Below are 14,049 nucleotides of genomic sequence, written 5' to 3'. Positions count from 1 at the left end.
TTCATTTCAAGCTCTCATAAATAAAAAAAAATAGGGCTATAACCCTTTTATGGAGTGAGTGAAAAATGTTTTGTGTAGGTAATTAGAGCATAAAGTAGAATTCACCAGGTGCTTTTATATCATTTCCATAAAGTTTTATTGAATTAAGATAACAATGTTTTGGATTTATATGTCACATTTCTTCAGAGGGAGCAAAGCACATTCATATGTATTTCCTTGATTTTTAAAAATCCCAGTGAAGTAATACCCAGAAGGCACTATCATTCCTGTAAAATAAAGTCTACATGTGAAATGTTTCCCTTCTCTTTAGTATACTAAGAAATGTTTGAACACTGTAAGAAATGCTTTTAGTCACAAAAGAATGCCCTTATAATTGGTAGGAACACTTTAATTTTATTATGTGATACAGCTTTATAAACTTCTCTATGGCTGTATGAATTCCAGCTTTGAAGCTGCACCTTCTTGAATCCTACTTTCTTCATTTAAACAGCAGTTTCAAAAATACTCTTTTGGAATATTTAAAAGATCAGAGGAACTGTTTAAATCCCTGTTTAAGACAGGAACATGATCGTGTAACAATCCCCCTCTTCAACAGATGCCCTAAATATAAAATAATTATTGCATTTTCATTATAAAAAAAGAATTTATTAGACACCATTCTAGTCACTCCGTTGAGCGATTTAGAAAACGGTAGTATTAAACCTCTTGGGGGTTTTACCAGAGGGGGGAAAAATTACTAGAATCAAAGATGATCAGGGGGATGTGTAAGCTGGAGTGCAAATGTGTTCTTTTTATGAACATGGACTGCTGCACGAATTGTGTGTCATCTTTGTGCAGGAGCCATGCTAATCTCTGTATCATCCAATTTTAGTATATGTGCTACAGGAGCAAGCTCTTGTGTTCTTAATGAAGAGGCTTTCAAAATTGAGATGTAATTTACATGCCATAAAATTCACCTTGGTAAAGTGTACATTCCAATGGTTTTTAGTACATACATGAAGTCACACAACCATCATCACTGTCTTCTCCCAGAGCATTTCACAATCCCCAGAAGACACTCCGTGCCCATAAGCTCTCACTTCCCATCTCCTGACCTCAGACCCTGGCAACCACCAATCTATTTTCTGCCTCTGTGCATTTGCCTATTCTGGAAATTTCATATAAATGGAATCATACAATTTTTAGGTCTGGTTTCTTTCACTTAGCATGTTGCTAAGGTCCATTCATGTTGTAGCATGTATTGATACTTCATTCCTTTTTATGCTGAGTAATATTCCATTGTAGGATATGCCACATTTTATTTATTCATTCATCAATTGATGGACATTTGAGTTGTTTCTACTTTAGTGCTAATATGAATAATGCTACTATGAACATTCATGTCCAAGTTTTGTGTGACATATGTTTTCAATTCTTTTAGGTATATACCTAGGAGTAGACTTGCTGGTCCTGTGGTAACTATGTTTAGCTGAGGAACTTCCAAACTGTTTCCCACAGTGGCTACGCCATTTTACATTTCCACCAGCAATGACTTATGAAGTTTCCAATTTCTCCATGTCCTTGCCAACTATTGTGATTTTGATTGTAGCCATCCTAGTGAGTGTGAAGTGTTATCTCATGGTATCAAGAGAGTGACCACTCAGATCATCAACAAAGGTTGGCAAATAGGATGTAATATTTTTCCCCAGAAGACCAACTACCTACTACTTAATTGTTGCATATTCTGCAATTTCCTTCTTCCCTTTTTTTTCTTATAAATGTTTTCAGCTTTTTTTTTTTTCTTTTTTTTCGAGATGGAGTCTCACTCTGTCACCCAGGCTGAAGTACAGTGGCACAATCTCGGCTCACTGAAACCTCTGCCTCCTGGGTTCAAGTGATTCTCTTGCCTCAGCCTCCCTAGTAGCTGGGATTACAGGTGCCCGCCACCACACCTGACTAATTATTATTATTTTTTTTTTTTTTGAGACAAAGTCTTGCACTGTCGCCTGGACTGGTATACCGTGGCACAATCTCAGCTCGCTGCAACCTCTGCCTCCTGCATTCAAATGATTCTCCTGCCTCAGCCTCGTGTGCAGCTAGGATTACAGGTGCCCACCACCATGCCCAGCTAATTTTTTGTATTTTTAGTAGAGACAGGGTTTCACTGTGTTGGTCCAGCTGGTCTTGAACTCCTGACCTTGTGATCCGCCTGCCTTGGCCTCCCAAAGTGCTAGGATCACAGGCATGAGCCACCACCCGTGGCTAACTTTTGTTTTCTTTCTTGATTTCTTGGAAAGGAAGCTGTCAGGAGAAAGTAGAAGAAGGATAATCCAAATAGACCTATGCTTCGACATGCAAAATATGCTTGACAGATTTGCCCTAAGTTGCTGTGTGCAAAAGTAGGAAGGCTACCTTCCTAAGTCCACAGGGAGGGGCTGTGGGGGCATCACTCATGCTATCTGGCCTGGTAGGAGCAGACAGGCTCTTGGCAACATGTGCAGCACCAGAGTGCCACCCTGCACCAGTGTCCATCTCCTCCGTAAGAGGTATGTTAAGACTCTCCAGGCCGGGCGAGGTGGCTCATGCCTGTAATCCCAGCACTTTGGGAGGCCGAGACGGCGGATCACGAGGTCAGGAGATCGAGACCATCCTGGCTAACACAGTGAAACCCCGTCTCTACTAAAAATACAAAAACTTAGCCGGGCGAGGTGGCAGGCGCCTGTAGTCCCAGCTACTCGGGAGGCTGAGGCAGGAGAATGGCGTGAACCCGGGAGGCGGAGCTTGCAGTGAGCTGAGATCCGGCCACTGCACTCCAGCCTGGGTGACAGAGCAAGACTCCGTCTCAAAAAAAAAAAAAAAAAAAAAAAAGACTCTCCAAAGTGCAGCAAACATTGCTACCTGCCTCCAACCAAGGTAAGTAATGGCCCCAACTCAAGTGGCCTTTAGCTCAGGGTAAGACTCCTGAGACAGGTCTTTAGTCCCAAATCTTTCCCAGCTCAATGGCCTTTTGAGGAAGCAGGAAGTTCAAAGAAGAGTTGAAAACTGGGCTCCCCTCTGAATCCAGCCCTATTGTCCCATATAACTGATATTTATGGGGTTTCTTGTTTTTTATCTTGTTTTGTTTTTGAGACTGGGTCGCCAGTCTCACTGTGTCGCCCAGGCTGGAGTACAGTGGGGCAATCTCAGCTCACTGCAACCTCCACCTCCCGGGTTCCAGCAATTCTCATGCCTTAGCCACCCAACTAGCTGGGATTACAGGTCCCCGCCACCACACCTGGCTAATTTTTGTGTTTTTAGTAGTGGCAGGATTTCGTCATGTTGGCCTGACTGGTGTCAAACTCCTGGTCTCATGTGATCCACCCGCTTCAGCCTCCCAAACTGCTGAGAATACAGGCATGAGCCACTGTGCCTGGCTTGTTTTTTGTTTTTAATGAACCTGTTGCCCAGGCTGGGGTTCAGTGGTGTGATCATGGCTCACTGCAGCCTCAACTTCCTGGACTCAACTGATTCTCCTACCAGTATAAACATGTTTTCTAGATCCTGTTTGAGATGCAACAGGATCTTTATTTTCCTATACAAGTCAAATATAATACATGTGGGAATTAAATATGTAAATTACATTTTTTGTTTTTTAAGACAGGTTCTCACTGTTGCCCAGGTTGAAGTGTGATCACAGCTCCCTGCAGCCTCAGCTTCCCCAGGCTCAGGTGATCCTCCCACCTTAGCCTCTCAAATAGCTGGGACCACACATGTGGTAACATGCGCCACCATACTAGGCTAATTTTCGTATTTTTTGTAGAGACGAGGTTTCACCATCTTGCCCAGGCTGGCCTCAAATTCCTGACCTCAAGCAATCCTCCTGCCTCAGTCTCTCAAAGTGCTGGGATTACAGGTGTGAGGCATCATGCCTGACCTTTATGATTTTCTTGAGTAAACATTGAAATTGACACTCCCATCTTAAAACTTGAAACTTTTATTTGTCTCATCTGAGTTCCTTCTTCAGGAAACTGACCCTTAGGCAAAGGACTGAAATTCACCAGATCACTGCATCCAGACAGTAAGACACCAGACGCTTTATTCGTTTTTCTTACCCTTCCCTAGTTCCTGTTTTCCCACACACAATTCCATTCCTTCCCATCTATATAAACGCCCAATTTTAGTCCATTGAGGAGACGGATTTGAGACTTATCTGCCATTCTCCAGGATAACGTCACCTGAATCAAAAGCCTTCTTCCCTGGTGATACTCGTCTCAGTGATTGGCTCTCTGTGTGGTGAGTAATGGGACCCAGATGGAACCCGTGGTGTTTCAGTAACACCTCTTCCACTCAGGCAAGTGGGTATCTTGGTTTTGGCAAAGTCTGGCTTGAGGGAGTCACAGTGTTCTAGGAACTCAAGACAGACCTTCTGAGGGGATGAAGACAGGATACAAAAGAGAAATAAACACGTGTCTAGAACATGTGCCCCTTATGTTGTAGCATCCCAGGGAGAGCTTCAAGGTGCAGGGCCAGGAAGGAGCTGCTCTTCAGAACAAAATGACTCCACACACAGAGGTTTGAAGAAGCCCCTTTCAGAACCTGGAGAGGGTCCCCTGAGGCCAAGGCTTTTACAATCTGTGGCCTCAGCTTCCATCTCCAGGAAGTTGACCTTGAGAACTTCCTGTTTTTTAGGAAGCTGGTTCAAAGAAGCTGGTCCTGGCCTCTTCAAGGAGAACTACAAACCACTGCTCGATGAAATAAAAGAGGACACAAACAAATGGAAAAACATTCCATGCTCATGGATAGGAAGAATCAGTATCATGAAAATGGCTATACTACCCAAAGTAATTTATAGATTTATAGAACGAGTCTATCCCCATCAAGCTACCATTAACTTTCTTCACAGAATTAGAAAAAACTACCTTAATTTTCATATGGAACCAAAAAATAGCCCACATAGCCAAGACAACCCTAAGCAAAAAGAACAAAGCTGGAGGCATCATACTACCTGACTTCAAACTACACTATGAGGATACAGTAACCAAAACAGCACAGTACTGGTACCAAAACAGATATATAGATCAATGGAACAGAACCGAGGCCTCAGAAATAACACCATACATCTACATCCATCTGATCTTTGACAAACCTGACAAAAACAAGCAATGGGGAAAGGATTCCCTATATAATAGTGTTGTGAAAACTGGCTAGCCACATGCAGAAAACTGAAACTGGGCCCCTTCCTTATACCTTATATAAAAATTAACTCAAAATGCATTAAAGACTTAAACCATAAAAACCCTAGAAGAAAACCTAGGCAATACCATTCAAGACAAGACTTCATGACTAAAACACCAAAAGCAATGGCAACAAAAGCCAAAATTGACAAATGGGATCTAATTAAACTAAAGAGCTTCTGCACAGCAAAAGAAACTATCATCAGAGTGAACAGGCAACCTACAGAATGGTAGAAAAATTTTGCAATCTATCCATCTGACAAACGGCTAATATCCAGAATCTACAAAGAACTGAAACAAACTTACAAGAAAAAACCCCATCAAAAAGTGGGCAAAGGATATGAACAGACACTTCTCAAAAGAAGACATTTATGCAGCCAACAAACATATGAAAAAAAGTTCATCATCACTGGTCATTAGAGAAATGCAAATCAAAACCACAATGAGATACTATCTCATGCCAGTTAGAATGGCGATCATTTAAAAGTTAGGAAACAACAGATGCTGGAGAGGATGTGGAGAAATAGGAACGCTTTACACTGTTGGTCGGAGTGTAAATTAGTTCAACCATTGTGGAAGACAGTGTGGTGATTCCTCAAGGATCTAGAATCAGAAATACCATTTGACCCGGCAATCCCATTACTGGGTATATACCCAAAGGATTATAAATCATTCTACTATAAAGATACATGCACATCTATGTTCATTGCAACACTGTTCACAATAGCAAACCAACCCAAATGCCCATCAATGATAGACTGGACAGACTGGATAAAGAAAATGTGGCACATATACACCATGGAATACTATGTGGCCATAAAAAAGGATAAGTTCATGTCCTCTGCAGGGACATAGATGAAGCTGGACAGCTGGATACCATCATTCTCAGCAAACTAACACAGAACAGAAAACCAAACAGAGCATGTTTTCACTCATAAGTGGGAGCTGAATAATGAGAACACAGGGACACAGGGAGGGGAACATCACATACCAGGGCCTGTCAGGGAGTGGGGGGCTGGGGGAGGGATAGCGTTAGGAGAAATACCTAAGGTAGATGAGGGGTCGATGGGTGCAGCAAACCACCATGGCACGTGTATACCTATGTAACAGACCTGCACATTCTGCACATGTATCCCAGAACTTAAAGTGTAATAATGATGAAGAGGAAGAGGAAGAGGAAGAGGAGGAGGAGGAGGAGGAAGAATAAGGAGAAGGAGAAGAAGAGAGAGAAGGAGAAAGGAGAAGGAGAAAGGAGAAGGAGAAAGGAGAAGAAAGAAGAAGAAGAAAGAGGAAGAAGAAAGAGGAAGAAGAAAGAGGAAGAAGAAAGAGGAAGAAGAAAGGAAGAAGGAGAAGGAGAAGAAGGAGAAGGAGGAGAAGAAGGAGAAGGAGGAGGAGGAGGAGGAGAAGGAGAAGAAGAAGAGGAAGAAGAAGAAGAAGAAGAAGAAGAAGAAGAAGAAGAAGAAGAAGAAGAAGAAGAAGAAGAAGAAGAAGAAGAAGAAGAAGAAGAAGAAGAGAAAGAAGAAGAAGAAGAAGGAGAAGGAGAAGGAGAAGTGGCAGCAGCAACAGCTGGTCCTGGAAGGCCCCAGGGATGATGGGATTTCCCCTGCATTACCAGTGCAACTTATTTCTAAATCCTTCATTTTAGCAGCAAGATTTCCTTCTGTGTGTGTTACAAACATGCATAATGACTGAATGATGGGTGTGAATGAATCATGTGTGGTCAATGACTACTCAATCCCAAAGTTGACTGTCTTCTTGGGTACCTCTTTCTTTGCTCCCATCCCAAACACAACCCTGACTGGGCTCCACCAGCCCCATGTGCTGACAGCTGTGGCTTCCCTGGGTGACCCAGCACACTCCTTTCAGCTGGTGAGAACTAGAGTTAGGTCAGAGCACCCACCTGGAACCCCCAACTCTGCTCAGCATCCCGCCGACCTTGGCTTAGAGCTTCCTACATCCACTGGAGGTGTGGGAGACAGAGGCAGAATTCAGATTCCCTCCAGTTCTATCACCCACATCAAGGTTATGGGTTGAGCTTTATTATCTCTGGGCTTTTTCACATTCTGTTTTCCTTTCTGATGTCCAAAATCCCACCAAACCTCCAAGACTTGAACTCCTTCATGAAGACATGCTAGTCTTAGCCCACAGCAGTGCAAACCAAATATGTTTCTAACAAGTTTAAAGTTGAATAACCGCAACATCAGCAATTCAAATGCACAAAGAAGGAACTCTCTTCATTTGTCTTTTACTAAAAGTAACTTAGTCCTTGTGCATTCATTTTTTGCTGAAGGTGGAAAACTTAATCTTGCCAATTTAAAACAACTGGTGGCTTCCAGTTTAAAAATCATGTTCTTTTGGGTAACCATGCCGCAGGCGATCTAAGTTCCTGAGAGGCTGTGCACATATCTGCTGGCTCTGTCCTTGCTGGCCTCTGCCAGTGGGACTTGCCTTTTCTGTGTGTTGCCAGCTGTTTTTGATGTCCTTGCCCTGCAGGAGTCAGGCCGATGCCCTGCTTGTCCCAACCACAAGGCCACTGCTGGTCCACCAAGCCTCTGAAATTCCACCTTGCCCCCAAGACACTGCTAGTCCACTGCCCCCAGGTCTCCATGCAGGATTCTCCAGGAGGACTAGGTGTCCCAGGCTTTACCCTGGAGAGCCAGGCCATCCCAACTTCCTTCTCAAGTCTCCTGACTGATCCGAGATATTCACCTTCCCCCCGCCATATGGAGTTCACGCTGAAGCAGAGGCACAGAACACTGGCCATTTGCCTCTAAGCTGTGGCCCCGCTCACTGCAAGTCTCCCTCCCTTCCCAGCTAGCGAACTCCTATCTCTCAAAGTGAGAAACTCACGTTTTCATCCTCACTCCTTCTGTATTTGAGACCAGTGTTCTCAAAGTGTGGTCTCTGGACCAGCAGCATCAGCATCGCCTGAGGACTTGTTAGACACGGGCTCGGGCCCCACCCCAGACCTGCTGCATCAGAAACACCACCAACATCAGAAACCACCAGCTCCCTCGGTGGTTCTGACCAGACCAGAGTTTGAGAACCACCCTCTAGTTCCAGTGTCTGCATCCGCCACCTCCAGCTCTTGATATTTTTAACAAAGTCTATAATTCTAAAGGCACTTTTCTTTCTTAAGCACCAGGCTTTCAGAACTTCTCTCTGCTTAAAATATTCAAAAGCCTAGCCCACCATCAACTGCACATATTTAGAGTGTACAATTTGATAAGTTTTGACTTACGTATACACAATCAAGATAATAAACATTCCCCATCACCACGAAAAGGTTTTGGTTCGGTCAGGACTCTGCTTTGGGGTTTGGTGGCTTCCTTCTTCCCTGGCAGGGCAAGACCCAGCTAGCTCCAGGCTTCAAGGCAAAGGGCAGGGGAGCTGGGGGTGAAGAGGAAGAGCAGCCAGGAGAGAAAGTGCATTGGGTAAACACTGAAAACATGATTTCACCACAGAGTCACTCTACACCTATTGTGAAGGGAAGACTAGGTTCTTAACACCATGGTGGGAACAGGGGTAGGGGCTGTAGGTAAGACAGTGAACAAGACAGACATCCTGACAGTAAGCCCAGGTCCCGGGAGGAATCCACGCATTGATGACATTGATCCGTGGATTCCTGGGAGGAAGCCACGCATGTGCCTGAGCAGAGAGTAACAAGAGAGCCACCTCGCTGGGATGCTGGGCATTGGTGAGAAGGTTTGGCGAGACCTGGAGATGGGTTGACCAGGGTGAGTTCTAGGCAGAGGAAGCGGCTGGTATCCAGGACTGGCCTCCTGAGGAGGCCCCTGAGGGAGCTGAGCCGCAAGCTGGCCTTTATCCCAGCGTCTGCTCACCTTGTAATGAATGGTGGGCAGCTCCGTGCCTTTCTCCCTAGGATGATTTCAATCCCACAGTGTTGACTTAAGTATTTAATAGTTGTCTCTGTTCTGTTTAGTTCAGCTTGCAAGGTTGCGAGCCTGAACTCCGCAGCTTGGTGTGTCTCTCATATCCTATTTCTTTGTTTCTCTAAACCAAGTATAATCAGCTGAGTCCCACCCCAGCTTACCATAGAGCTGAGATCGTCTGTCCCTCCCTGCTCCTAGGGTCCTGAGGGTCTCACACAATCCAGAACAGGAGCCAGGGACCCTCTGGTTTCTGGCCCTCACTGACGACAAGGGCCAATGACATGAGCTCACTGTCAGAGTTGAGATGGTGCTTGAGGGTAAGGGCTCTGCTACTCTTGGGCAAAGCTAGGACGGGAGGTCTTTGCTGAGCCTAGGAGTCCCAGTGCTGTGGGCCAACCCGCCTGGCTGCACCCCAGAGCCTCTCCCACAGGTGTAGACTGCATTGCCTTAAAACATTACCCCCTTCCCAATCTCTCTCCCTCCCTCTCCTGGCTGGCCCTGGCCACCTACGCTCCATCCCCTTCCCTCTGGGCAGATCCCTCATCACTTCTCCTGATACTGGCCTCTTCTTCTGGGCAGAGCTGTGGGTGAGCAGGTCCTGAGAAACTCACTGTTCCCCCTCCTCAGCCAGTGTGGGGCCCGGCAAAATGCATCATTCTCCATCCCTGTGTAGCCCTCAAGGGAGTGGGGGAGCTGGCTCTTCAGTGGGCTCCCCGGGCTCCGTCCTGCGTTGCCTTCCTCAGGCCAGTAACTCCTCTGGGCACAGCAGCCTCTGTGGCGAGAGCCTCCCAAGGCCGGAGGTAAGCCTGGGTAGGAGTGACTCTTCCACCTCTGGAAGGCGGCAACTCCTTGGAGGGTCTCCTTCATTCCAGCCCCAGCGCCTGCTGACTGGGGCCCTACCCTGGCCGCAGATCCTCTAGGGCTCCGCATAAACAGGGAAGGAGCAATGACACCCCACCAACTTCCACGCCCTCCAAATTGCGGGATGTGCCCCAACTCCTGTCAGCACCTCCCCCAAACCAGACAGGGAGCACTTGGGTACGGGCCCCCACTCCAGCGTTCTCTATGTCTGCAGAGCCGGCATGCAGTGCAAACCAGAAAAACTAGGCATTCGTTAGAATCAGAGAATACTTGTTGAGCTGAAATCCATTCCTGACTTTTCCTCAGGCACCCTCTCTGGAGTCCTCCAAATGGACACAGTCAGGCACCTGCTTGGAGAGTGAAGCCCACGGCGCTATCCGAGCGGGACGCTTAGTGTCCGTGCAGATGAACCTAACAGTAAACATAGCACCGTCTGAGGCGGGCTGCGCTCCCAGCTCTTAACATACACGGACTCCCTCCCCACAGCCCTAAATAGGCCATCACTGGTGCTACCCGCAGGTGCTGCTGAGTTGGCAGTCACGGCACTCACGGTGGTATCCGGCTGCCAGCACGGACAGCCCTGCGTGTCACCCCGCCCCGTCCCCCGAGTGGCCCCACCCACTCAACACCGCCAAGCTGTCTCGTCCCCCAGGCTCCCACTCTCGCCCAGGTCCACTGTCCACTCCTCCCTGCCGTGGATTCCGAAAGTTTTTAAAAACTTTTTGGCTGTCTCAGAGATGGTGCCTTTTGTGACTCTGCGCCCTCCTGCGCCTCGCCATCGCTCAGGCCCGCTGTGGCACCGCTCACTGTCTGAATTCTCTCCAAGCCTCCCTCACCTTCACAAGTTTATGTTAACAGCCACATTCACACAAGGTGACTGTGATGAAGCCCCACCTTGACCCACAGGGTCCTTTAATGAGATCTTTCAGATAACCTGGGACCCGCCTCCCATTTTACCTAAGAAAAAGAAGGCCCAGGAAGATGAGCGGTGAGTCCTGCCCTGCAAATGCTTCCTCACCCAGGCCTCCTGCCTTGGCTGTGCTGTAGAGCCAGGGGGTCGGAGCCTGGGTAGGCCTTGCCTGCAGGTGTGGCTGAGTCTTAGGAGTCATCAACAAATGCATTGAGCACCATCTGCTGTAGTTTGAATGTGTCCCTGCCAAAATCCAAAATTCAGGTGTTATGGAATACTACACAGCCATAAAAAAGAACAAGATCATGCCCTTTGCAGCAACATGGATGGAGCTAGAGGCCATTATCCTAAACAAACACAGGAACCGAAAACCAAATACCGCACATTCTCGCGTATAAGTGGGAGCTAAACATTGAGTACATGTGGACACAAAGAAGGGAAAACAGGCACTGGAGGCTTCTTGTGGGTGGAGGGAAGGAAGAGGGTGAGGACTGAAAAGCTACCTGTCGGGTACTATGCCTATCACCTGGGCGATGAAATAATCTGTACACCAAACCTCCATGACACACAATTTACCTGCCTAAAAAACCTGCATGTGTGCCCTAAAATAAAAGTAAAAGAAAAAATGTAAATACTCCCCCACCAAAAACAAAAAACAAAATTCAGATGTTGATACTTAATGGCCCATGTAATGGTATGAAGAGGTGAGGCCTTTAACAGCTGAGTAGGCCTGAGGGCTCCTCTCTTGTGAATGGGATTAAGGCCCTTATTAAAGAGGCTTCTCACAGCACTTCTCACTTGCCTGCACTTCGGCCTCCTGCCATGGGAGGACATGTGAGAGGATGTCCTCTCCTCTGGAGGATGCAGTACCAGGGCACTGTACTGGAAGCAGGGAGCAGTGCCCCCAGACACTGCACCTGCTGGCACCTTGATCTTAGGCTTCTCCACCTTCAGAAGCATGAGAAAATAAATTTCTGTTCCTTACAAATTACCCAGTCTCAGGTATTTTGATAGAGCAGCATAAATGGACTAAAGTCTCATCTTAGGTGGGTCCCCAGGAGCAGCCCAAGGTGGAGATCATGAACAAGGGATTGACTATGGAAGTGCTCCCAGGAGACGCCTGGAAGGAACTGGAGAGAGCAGGACTAGGAAGGGAAGATGCCAAGCAAGGCTGTGATCTCAGTGACATCCCAGCCTCAGCCTGATCCTGCAAGGGAGACACGGGGTGTATGTTAATCTGAATTTATCTCAGCCCAAAGCAAGGCAGCCAAGCTCCCTCTCTTCCACACTTTTAAGTCCCAGGCCACCCAGGGGACGTAAGCTCCCATGAAACTTCTGTATGGAGACTATGTTAATCATCCCTCTTACTTCCACTGTGTGGCACATCCTTTTAGGAATAGAAAACAGGAACCTTTAGCTTTCTGTGTGCATATATAGTTAAGGTGGCTCTAGTAGCCTCAGGGCAGTCCCCTCATTGTGGGCCAGCCCTGTTCCAGGTTCTTCCAAGTATTGGCCATGTAAGCCACAGGCCAACCCAAGAAGTCAGCACTGGTAATATCCTTCCTGTTTTGCAGAAGAGGAAACTGGAGCACAGATGAGTTAAATCACTTGTCCAAAGCGGCTCAGCTAGGGTCAGAGGAGGGTTTCCAGACACTCTGGTCCACACCGTCACATCCTGACAACTCAGCAAGTCTCGGGACAGTGCACAAGGCATGATGCCCCTGGTAAAAAGAAAGTGAACAGACCTCTGTGTGGGTGTGTGGGGGTGTATAGGGAGAAGTCAGCCAAAAACTGCTATCCTATACAAAAGAGTACATTCATGTGTGTATAGCTATATAATATTCCATTTATAGAAGCTCTAGAACAGGAAAAAATAATCTATGGTAGAAAATTATCAGGACAATGGTTGCCTGGAAAGGGGGTTGGTGCTTTCTAGGGTGATGTTTATGTTTATTTCTTGCATTTGTCAAAACCAGTGAATGTACACTTAAGAGGTGTATATTTTATTGGATATAGATTTTTGTCTTAAAAGACAAAAACATAAAAAATATTAAAGTTTAGTTGATGCTATGCATACTGAAGTATTGAGGGGATTGTTGGGAGCACATTGCGGATGTCTGCAATTTACTCTGAAATACATATTTAAAACAATGGATTGATGGGTGAATAGATACATGGATAGACGGGCAGATATGTGATAAATTATGTGAAATAGCAATTGTAGAATCTAGATTTGGGGTATACAGGTACTGACCACCAAATTATTATTTCTGTGTATTTGAAAATTTTCATAATGTGTTGGGAGAAAATGTGGTTACTCTGTGGAGGCCAGCGAGGAGATGGGGACGGATGAAAGGAGACCTTCCCCTTTTTTTTTTTTTTTTTTTTTTTTTTTTTTTGAGACAGAGTCTCACTCTGTCTCTCAGGCTGGAGTGCAGTGACATGATCTTGGCTCATTGCAACCTCTGCCTTCCAGGTTCAAGCGATTCTCCTGCCTCAGCTTCTAGAGTAGCTGGGATTACAGGCATGTGCCACCACGCCCAGCTAATTTGTTTGTATTTTTAGTGGAGACGGGGTTTTGCCATGTTGGCCAGGCTGGTCTCAAACGCCTGACCTCAAGTAATCTACCCGCCTCGGCCTCCCAAACTGCTGGGATTACAGGCTTCAGCCACCGCCCCTGCCGAGATCTTCCCTTTTTACTCTATATGTTTCCAAATTGTTTCATTAATTTTTAAAAGCATGTACTATTTTTTATAAAAAGTTATTTTCATTTAAGAACTTAATAAAATGTAACATAAGATACAATCTTGCCCTTGTGGAGTTTATGATGTGATGAGAAATTTAAGATGCGTACATACCCTTCATCATATTGTTGTTGCCAACAACAGTATGTGGCATTGCTTAAAAGTGCTCATGAATCCATGACCCACAATGGACGGCCAAATGTGCTTTGTCCCTGCTCTGTCACCAACTGCGGTTGTGGCCTGAGCCTCAGTTCCACAGACAGTATAACAAGGGGATTGATTTGGGTGTCCTGGGGTCACTTTTAACACTGCCCTGAGATATTCCAACAAGATGTTTTTGTGAATGGTGTCAGTAATGTTTGAAGAGGTCAGCAGAGGAAAACCACTGAGCACAGGAGATATTTTACATTTACATTTAAAAAATAAATATAATTGTTTGGAAGTCAAAA

The 14,049-nt window shown here is 45.9% G+C and overlaps 1 pseudogene; it reads right to left on the bottom strand.

The window, feature by feature from the left end:
- Positions 1-793: 793 nt before the first annotated feature.
- LOC112427899 (U6 spliceosomal RNA) lies at positions 794-891 on the bottom strand (annotated as a pseudogene).
- Positions 892-14,049: the final 13,158 nt, after the last annotated feature.

This window comes from Macaca nemestrina, chromosome 2 (assembly GCF_043159975.1).
Source record: "Macaca nemestrina isolate mMacNem1 chromosome 2, mMacNem.hap1, whole genome shotgun sequence".
In the NCBI taxonomy this organism is placed as follows: domain Eukaryota; kingdom Metazoa; phylum Chordata; class Mammalia; order Primates; family Cercopithecidae; genus Macaca; species Macaca nemestrina.
The sequence above is the reverse complement of the archived record's forward strand: the minus strand, read 5'-3'. Positions and strand labels throughout refer to the sequence as shown.